The following is an 8,548-nucleotide window of genomic DNA, read 5'->3' on the forward strand; positions in this document are numbered from 1 at the left end:
ATGCACTTAATGAAAGTTTAATATGGCTGTTACGAGTTCCAGGACTTGAATAGAAAAAATAGTGTTTGCAAAGATAATAAAAGACCTCAGTTAGAGACTGGAGGGTACTGAAAATAGTATTGTTCTTGGAAAAAACTCTCAATATTCTGAACTACAATTTCCATCCGAATGAGGATGTTACTGTACGAGAATTCAGCTGTTTAATCGTACTCCAAATTTAGAGTTTCCGCCAGAAAATGGGGGATGTGCAATGACCATTAAACCCTAAATGAGGCCAAAATTGTTAAATTAATATTTTAACAAATAATAAAGCAACAATAACTATGAATTTATGTTTTTCCTTTCAGATATCACAGCAGAGCTGTGTCTCTGGGAGAATGAAAGAACAGAATCTAACCTTGATGGAAAAGTTTCTTATTGTAGGGTTTTCAGACTTTCCACAGATTCAAGTTGTGCTTTTTGTTGCTTTTGTACTGCTTTACCTATTTACTCTGACTGGAAATCTTCTTATTGTGACAGCAATTTGCTGTAGTTCACAACTGCAGTCTCCTATGTACTTCTTCCTCACAAACCTGGCCCTCGTTGACATCACTTACACCTCAATAATTTTCCCGCCAATGCTGGCTCGCTTCTTTCTTAACGGCACATTCATCTCTCTCACAGAATGCTTGCTCCAGATGCACTTTTTTGTTGGCGTAGCATCCACAGAAGTCCATTTACTCACAATCATGGCTTATGACAGGTATGTGGCGATCTGCCATCCCCTGCGTTATTTGACCATCATGAATAGGGCTGTGTGCATTGGATTGACAGCTGGATGCTGGTTGGCTGGTCTCATAGATCCAACCCCACACACAGTTTTAATGTCTAAGCTATCATTCTGTGCATCCCACACAATCAACCACTTCTTTTGTGATGTGACAGCTCTGATGAAGCTCTCCTGTTCCAGCACTCATGCTCTTGAGACACAGACCTACATCCTTGGTGCGACAGTGGCAGTGGTGTCATTTATATTAGTTATCGCATCTTATGTCAACATAATTTCAGCTGTCCTAAAAATGAAGTCTACAGAAGGGAGGAGTAAAGCATTTTCAACATGTGCCTCACACTTCACTGTTGTTGTTTTACATATATGCGACCAACATCAGCCTATTCAATGAAACACAACAAGATATTATCTTTGACCTACACTGCACTCACTCCACTGTGTAACCCCATTATATACAGTTTGAAAAATAGAGAGCTAAAAAATGTGCTGATGAAAAACTCAGGATAGACTATGACCGCAAAGCGCTTCAATGTCTGTTTTATTTGTTTAGCTACTCATTGAGCTTCCTATACATATATATTATATATGCATATCTGTATATGTCCTATGATTAACCAATGATGTTGGCAAGAGTAAGAGTACTTACAGCATCAGGCCCATTAGTGGTGTATGTCAGTCAGTCAGTCAAAATACAGTTTATTCGATTTTTGTTAAAATCATAAAAGGATAAAATACAATACAAATACAATTTTTAAAACATCAATAGATCTAGTTACTAAATTATAACATGAGTTATTAATTTCATTGTTCCACATAATTACAACAATTAAAATTGCAGATAAAACCACATTTAGATTGGTGTATGTAAAAGGGCCATCTGCCAAAAATTCATGGATGTCTCTTCTGCTTCCTTCAGGGTTCTAAATCAAGGTGGGGCAACTTGGTTTCTGATAGTAGAGCTCCAGCTGTCAATGCTTACCCAAAAAGTTGCACGGCCACAGGACCACTAGCTTAACCACAATATTTATGGCAGTTCTTCAACTCTGTTTTCTTACTGTTCATGTCCCCCATTAAAGGTTGGCAGTCACAAAAAAGGAAAAAGAACAGTGTTGCTAATTTGTGGCTAGCAACTCCTAGGTCGTCTTGTTTGCTACCATTTTGCTTTACAGAAGCAAATCCCCAGTTTGAATGTTTATTTATTTTAAAAAAATGATTGGGCATCCTTGTCATGGAGGCCTGGCAACTCTCATATTGTTGACAAAATTGTTCCTACCTTTTGTTTTTACCTCATTGTACTTCGACTTCAGCCAGCTGAAGTCATGCCTATGCAGCCACTGATGTTCAGCTGTACTTTGAGAAAGACCCTAGAATTATGGAAGCCTTTGGCTCTGCTTAGCAAGTCATTGCTCCGATTGGATCATCGAAGACCCAGCTTCACCTACGTAGTTTTTCTGTTTTCCATTTGCTTGTATTAAGTTAACCCTGCATTTTGGAAAATATGAACTCACATATTTCATGGATTTAAGCACTTTCTTCTTCTTTCCTTTTCATAGATTTCAGGACCATTGCAACAAAGCAATATAATGCACAGCAACTCATTGTCAGATGATAGAGAGCACATATCAGCAAGGGGTTTCAAGTAGAGTGGGTTGTAAGCTCTGCTCCACTGGTGAAATTTTTTGGCTTTTCTGTTGGAGTAAAAGTTTTCAAAAACTCCACCAATCACTGTGTGGTGGAGATTTTTCTTGCCTGCAGCTCACCAATAGCTTGATGGTGCATGCTTGTGAGAAAATCAAGTGCTATACTACCTCTCAGTGAGATTTCTCAACACAGGTGGTCATGGCAGGCTGCAACAGCTTCCATTGAGAAAGCTGCCCCTCACAGTGAGAAAACTGCTGCTCAAGTCGAAAACCTATTAGAGCAGCAGAGAGAAGCAGTGCCCCCTGGCCAGCATAGTGCATTCTCACTGATTTTACAATGCAGGACAGGTTCCCGGTGCTAACAATTAGCACAAGCAGCACAGCATACAAAAAAGCATCCACTCGAGGAAATCCACAGAATCTCATGGAGTTTTTGGGTAACTCCATGGACCTTTGTAGAGGGAAATATCGAACGTCCACCCACCGCTAGTTTCAAGGTGCTAGTCCAACAGAAACACAGCTATTGCAATGGCAGGTAAAGAGCACTACTTTGTCTAAGATAGCCATGTTTTCTAATCTTTTTTTCAGAGGATAACGTGTCTTCTGATCTCCCAAGAAAATTATACAGTGTTGAATTTGCCAATGAATGTAAAGCTAAAGTAAGACTTGCATTCGGTTACATGGGACAACTACAGATTGGCCTTCACAAAGATAGAAGATCAGGTTGCATCATAAATAGTTTTCCTGCTGTCAATAGTGGGATGTAGAGGCATCATGAAAATGGTCATACTACCCAATCTCTAATATTTATTTGTTAACATACCCACACTGCTCAATATTATTAACTGTCAGAAAACCCTAAATCTTCCTACTCACTAACAACATGAAAATCTTATTATCATATTTCCTATTCAAATGATGCATGGACTCCCGTAAATTCCTAAGCATCTGGGTGCACTACAACTCACATTTGGTAATACGCAACAACAGTGGGGAGGCCATCACAAAGATTATGGTGCAAGCTGATTGCCATTGTCCATAGTGAAACATTAAAGCCCATGAAAATGATCATTCTACCCAAAGGTCTACATTTATGGGGTTGTTGATGCTCCAAATCCAGAGCTATTCTATCTGTGTACCCTGGCACACTTTTCTTACTACTGGTATTGCCTGACCCTACACGTGCAGAATGTTCAGGTGGAGATAGACACAACGATTATCTCACTGATTGGGACACAAACCCTCAATTGGAAGTAAAAGCCTCCTCCATTAAATGCATTGTGAATGCCTGGAAGTGATTAAGTATGAAGGGCATTCAAAATGTCATCTACTCCTCATGACTGCTGCATAACTACCAACCAAAACTAGGTTAGTAGTTTTAGTTAGGACCTAGTATCCACAGGAAGAGTGTTATTTGACTTTCCTGTATCTTTGGCTTTGTTTGACAAACTTCACAACATTTTGCCCAAAAAAGTGCCCGGTGATTCTTGCTGCACATGGAAAGTTTCAGGGTTATCTGTGTATCGGGGCCAAGAAAAAGGGGGGTCAGAAAACATGCATTTCCCATGTTAATTCCCATAAGAACTTTAGACACAGCTACAGCCCAAAATGCAGAACAGAATTACACCAAATTTGGCACAAAGGTAGATATGTGTCCAAGGGGGTGTCTTTTTGCTGATTTGGTGTAAATCTGTTTAGCAGCTGTGGAGTTATAATGGAAATTATAATTTGTATATATAGGTACATGGATACTCTGAGGATCTGTCAGTCTTCACACTCAAATTTGATTGGCTGCAAACACTTCAAAATAGGAAGTGTTGGCAGCCATCTTGGGATTTTTCCAACAAGAACACTCAGCCTCTTGGGGTGGACCCAGAGGATCCTAATTAAAATGATTATTAAAGAAAAACCTGGGCCCCAAGACATGGGGTCCCTGGGTCCAAAATTGGTCCAGAGCGGTATGCAGCTCCCGATAATATTTCTTTTAAAAAGAACACCGGCCTGGGGGAATTTACCGGAGGTTCTAACCCTTTTCTCAAAAACTCTGCAAAGGGGCTTCCTGGCACACAACTTGTTGGGGGTTAAAATCCCCTTGCTGATGAGGGTCCTTGGGGGCCAGCAATCCCTCTTATTATCTCCAGTAAGTTCCACACAGCCGGATTGTTGAAAGGTGATCCAAGGTACCAACCCCCTTCTCCATCACTATGCATGCACTCCTTCTGGTGAACTAATGTTTGGTAGATGAAGTCCCCTTAGATGCTAAGAGTCCAAAAGGGACAACAAACCTTCCTGTAAACTCTTGTAAGTCCCACACAGTGGGATTGCTGCAAGCTTGGAGGAAGCCCCACCCCCTTTCCTAGCCACTCTGCAAATGCTCTACCTTGCGCACTACTGGTTGTGGGATAAAGTCCCAGTGGGTTCTTAGGCTCTTTGCAGGCCAATACCCTCTCCTGTTACCTCCAGTAAGCCCCACACAGCGGTATTGCTGAGATGTGATCTGAAGCCCTGCCCATTTCTCCACCACTCTGCAAACTCACCTCCTGACACAGTACTGGCTGGGAGATGAAATGTGCTTGGCTGCTGAGGGTCCATGGTGGCCAACAATCCCTCCTGTTACATCCAGTATGTCCCACACAGCAGAATTGCTGAGAGCTCATCAGAGGTCCTGTCCGCTTTCTCTACCACTCTGCAAACACACCTAGGGGCCCATTAGGATGTCGGGTGGATCGCCACCGCCTGCATGGTGGTGGTGATCCGCATGATATCCTTGCCCGCCTGCCACCCATTTCCCCCCCACCATATTACTATGGCGGGGGACCGCGGCAGACGAAAACACCGTCCAACGCTTTTCCGCCCTGGTCGCCTTGCGGCCGGCGAGGAACAGGGTTTATATGGTGGCGGTGTCTATCAGACACCACCATGTAAATGTAATGTAAATGTAAATTGATACTTGTATAGCGCACTACTCACCCGCAAGGGTCTCAAGGCGCTTGTACGAATACCGCTGTGGAACCCGTCCTGGTTTTCCCTGTGAGGCGTCCACTCCTGGGCACCCCCAGGGTGAAGGCCAGGCATCCTTAGCGTTGTGGGGGCCGTTGGGGAGATTAAGCAAGCTATTGCCCAGAGTTGCAGAGTGGGACTCTATGATTGGAATAGGCACCGAGGCGAGAATTATCAGGTCCGTGGAATTTTGAGCCCAAGACGCGCCGAGGCGGGGAATTGAACCCTGGTCCCAGACTAGACCTCTGCATCAGGGTCTGCCGCTCTAACCATTGAGCCACACTTCTCCACTTCCATATTAGGATGGGCTTCTGGAGAGGCCTTTCTGTGGCGGCAATGCCGCCAAGGAAAGGCAGGCAGGAATTGCTTGTGAGGGCCCGTTGCGGGCCCCCAAGGACTCTGGGGGGTGCACATGGGGGTACCTATGGTACTCCCCAGCAGTTCCATGCACAGCATGGCAGGCACCGCGCGGTACCTGCCATGCTGTGCATGGAAGTGCACAGCATGCTTTTCTGCCATTGTGGAGGGTGGTGCTGAGTGCACCGCCCGCCACAATGATTGGAATGCTGGATGCGCCCGCCACTGTGGCGGGTGCATCCTATTTCTGGCCACAGGACCCCCGCCCTTACAGTGGGCGGTCAAGATCACCAGTAGGATGACGGGCGGACTTTGGCCCCTTAGTATTTAAATAGGCATCAAAATGCACATAAAAACTAAAGGTTACATGGATGTCATAGTTAGGAAATAGATTTAAAATTCTACCATAGAGGCACACACACACCTACTCACTCACCCCCACAACCACTCATAGCACCAGACACTCAGATGTACAGCCACTCACATAGCCACATGGAATAGGCCACGTTACATCACATGCATTTACAATGCATGACATTACAACATGGTCATTACAACTAATGGCCAACAGGAATAGAGGTGGTTGGAGGAAGGACATTACATCAACCACTGTATTTAGGGGTGACAGTCTAATGTCTTGTTTTCTATATATCACAGCCAAGTAAATCCTGGCAGTTAGGGAGAGCACATACATTATAATGACCCCACCCACCCTGTGAGTTTAATGAACAGCTGTAAAAACTGATGGCAGCTGTCCATCCAACTTTCCGTACAAGTGAAACTGATGTGACATCACTTCCTTTGATTGTACTATACTCCGTGTGCCAAAGTCTAAATCATGCCCTCTATATTTTCCAAGGCATCACACATGAATTATTTGATGTTACTTTGCAACTTGTTGCAGATTCAGGATATGTATAATATTGTTAAAAATGCTCTTTTTCATATTTTATCAAAAATAACCATGAACACCTAAAAATATTGGGCGAAACGTTCACAGCACAGATCATTCAAATTTGGAATACTACCTCGACCATTCAGGAATAGGAGAGCCTTAAACTGGGGGTTCATGAAATTGCAAAGGTTCTTCATTTTCAAATGTAGGAATTTTAACTATGCATTCCTTGTAAACTTTATTAGCATTTAGCAATTTTCATCAGGCATTGTCAAATGTTTCAATATGAGATGTTTGTGTTGTGTGTTGTATTGTGTTCATTTGTACTCAAAGGAACTCTGGTGCTATGAACGTTTGTGTGCCTAGTCCTGCATAAGGTACGTTAGTTTATTGAAAGGCCAGGTCTTCAAATTCTTCAGAATTGAAGAAAAAAAGTGGGGGTCCTGGGCAATGTGCAGGGATGTCCGCTCTATATCAAGCATGAGATATGTGTTACTAGCTTTCCTGGGTACTAGAAATGCCTGGGTGGTTGAAGGAAGGAAAGGCGATTGTCAAGATAGCTGGGGCCTAAATTGTGTATGTTTATGTTTATGTTTATTTAGCTTGTAGAACGTACAGATACTCAATGTGTCCCGGCGCTAGCTCCTGAAGAAAGAATGAACGTACGTCAGATTAAAACAGCAAGGTTTTGAGTTTCTTTTTTAAAAAAATAACTGGTCCTGGGTAGTCCTTAAGGCTAAAGGCAATAGATTCCAGGCCAGGCCAGCCCTACGTACAAAGGAGTTTCCACCAAGACGCTGGCGCTTGAACTTCGGGGTCTGCATCAGCCAAAAGGCCGAGGACAGGAAACACTCTGCCAGGCTCATAGAAGGCAAATCTTCTCTGTAGGTAATGTTGGCCCATATCGTACAAGGCCTGGTGAGCAATAGTAAGCATTTTGAATTTCAAGCGGGACTCACCTGGCAGCCAGTGCAAGGCGCGCAAATGAGTTCACACGCTATCTCTGGGGGAGAGCCCCATAAGGAGTCTGACCGCTGAGTTCTGCACTACCGGCAGTTTTTTAACCAGAGACCCTGAGCAGCTTAACAGGAGCGCATTAGCGTAGTCCAGGCGGGACAGGATCAATGCCCGGACCACGGTTTCCCTAGAGGCACTCGGCAAAAGAGGAAGAAACTTCCTCAAGCTCTTCAATATGCCAAATCATGAGCCCGCCAGCTTCTTGACGTGCATCACAAAGTGCAGGTTTTGGTCGAACCAAAAGCCCCGGGTTTTAACCGTGTCTGGTTTTTCAGAAAGCCGAGAGAAACCCAAAGGCCAAAGCCTTTCTCTGAAATCAGAGGGAAATGAGCCGAACAAAGGGACCTCAGACTTCCCTTTGTTACATTTCAACTAGGCATTGGAAAGCCAGCAAAAGACAGCAGACAGGCCACTTCCTTAGGCCAAGTGAAGAGCAGCTGGGTGTCATCTGCGTAGGCCATCACCTTAGCCCCCCGTGACTCCGCCAGACACACAAGCGGGGTCACATAGATGTTAAAAAGGAGGGGGCTAACCGATGAACCCTGTGGCACACCCTTAGACACCGGAAGCGGGGTTAGACGCTTGGTGGAAGCCACACCTGCTGCTGCCGGCCCTCACGGAAGGAACTAATCCAATCCCAGGCATTGCCAGTGCCAGTGATGCCAATGGCAGTGTAGTTCCTCGAATGTTTGTGAGGAATCTGAAATGAGTGTATCTGTGGGTGAACAGCCTTTACAACGAAACTTTTACAACGCACTACCATTACGACGCAACCATTACAACGCAAACCATTACAATGCATTGCTCTGGGGGGCGCTCTAGGATAGGGAATAGATTTAATTTACTATCCAACACCTTCCCTACTATCCA

General features: G+C 44.2%; 1 pseudogene; it reads left to right on the forward strand.

Annotated features, from left to right (window-relative positions):
* The first annotated feature begins 377 nt into the window (after nucleotides 1-377).
* On the forward strand, nucleotides 378-1,276 carry LOC147667192 (olfactory receptor 5AR1-like; annotated as a pseudogene).
* The last annotated feature ends 7,272 nt before the right edge of the window (nucleotides 1,277-8,548 follow it).

Source organism: Lissotriton vulgaris, unplaced genomic scaffold, assembly GCF_964263255.1.
Source record: "Lissotriton vulgaris unplaced genomic scaffold, aLisVul1.2 SCAFFOLD_609, whole genome shotgun sequence".
Classification (NCBI taxonomy): domain Eukaryota; kingdom Metazoa; phylum Chordata; class Amphibia; order Caudata; family Salamandridae; genus Lissotriton; species Lissotriton vulgaris.